The sequence below is a fragment of the Fukomys damarensis genome, unplaced genomic scaffold (genome assembly GCF_012274545.1).
Source record: "Fukomys damarensis isolate Sample0158 unplaced genomic scaffold, DMR_v1.0_HiC HiC_scaffold_19, whole genome shotgun sequence".
NCBI classification, from domain to species: domain Eukaryota; kingdom Metazoa; phylum Chordata; class Mammalia; order Rodentia; family Bathyergidae; genus Fukomys; species Fukomys damarensis.
In genome coordinates this window covers 62,509,003-62,510,512 of record NW_022900931.1, presented here as the reverse complement: position 1 = coordinate 62,510,512, position 1,510 = coordinate 62,509,003, and positions in this window count along the sequence as shown.

The following is a 1,510-nucleotide window of genomic DNA, read 5'->3' as shown; positions in this document are numbered from 1 at the left end:
AGTGCGGGTGCAGGTGTGTGCGTGCACACACGAGCACTCGAGCTGGACACACGGAGGTGCTGATGGAGAGGATGGGCACTCCTCTGAGGGCCCCCTGTCAGCCCCTCTCTTTCAGGAGCCACCAAGAACCCCACACCTCTGCCTGCTCTGTGTGGATGAACCTGACTTCGGGTTTGGGGTGACGAGTGGGGATTTACATTTCTGGGAGGGGACCCCAGATGGAAAGGGTGAGAGAGACAGCTGGGGGCACTCCGAACTCTGGAAATCATATAATGGGGCACCCTTGGGGACTGGGGTGCAGCTCAGTGGTGGGGCACTCGCCTGGCGTGCATGGGTAACTCGCATGCTGGGTAACATGCCAGCACCCCAGCACAGGTGTGGGAAAGGGGCGGGCTGGGGGATCTTGAGTGTGGACGTCTGTGAACGGAAGGGACCAGGCCCAGGGACCCTCAGGAAGCAGGACTGGGGACGTGGGTCTCTCCTTTGGAGCTCCTCAGAGTCCTCCAGTACTTCACGCAGATTAGTGCTGAAATCTTGGCAGTCTCTGGTGGTCACATTGAAGGGTACAGGGCTTGCACTCATCCAGGCCAAGCCCCTCCCCCACTGGACAGGCGGGGAAACTGAGGCCCAAGAGCGAAAGTCCCCAGGGTGAGTCAGTGCTGGGCTGGGAGCGGGACCCCTGTCCAACTGACCCCCCCAGACTGAAGACCTGGCTTCTTTTGTCCCCATCCCGAGAGGTGGCTTTTTTGGCTGCCACTAAGTTGGATTAATTTGGCAAACCAGGTCTAAGGTCTTTGCAGAGAGGGAGGCCAGGGCGAGTCTGGATGGCTTGAGTCCAGAGGGAGGGTTTTGGGAGCAGAGCAAGCAAATGTTCCTGACACCCCGCTGGTGGGGAGGGAGAGGGGCCGGGGCACCCGGTACAGTATGGGGTGGAGATTGAGAGGGGCAGAGAGGTGGGGTGGATTAACTGCGCCTGTGCCCTTACTCTCCCCAGAAGCCCCCTGCTCCCTCGGGACAGGGCCTGTAATTTGGTTTGAGTCTAGACAAATAATAGCTCAGCGGAGACCGCTGAGCAAGGGCTGGGGCGGCAGCCTGGGCTAAGAATTTGGGGACCAGGTAGAGGTGGCAAAGAGACCCCATTGCCCTCTGTGAGTCCCAAACCGTGGAATACAGGCCACTGGGACGTTAAAACCCAGAGCAGAGAAGGGGAGAAAAGAGGAAGTGGGGTTCACCTATTCAGTGTATGTTCCCGTTTCTGTAAAAAGAAAAAGAAAAAGAAAAAGAAAAGGGAAATACGTATTCATGTTTGCTGGGCTCAGATAAAAATCACTGAGGGTTTAATAATAGATTATGAAAGTCGTAGAATGTTTCAAAAAAATGGGTGTTCTAACAATAGAACTTCAGAATCTTGGAATGTGAGACTCTGGGCTATTGGAAACCTAGAAGGGTGCTCGCACAAAGCCGAGAGATAATAATAACCGGACAGCGAAGGTTTAGAGCCCTAGGGTGT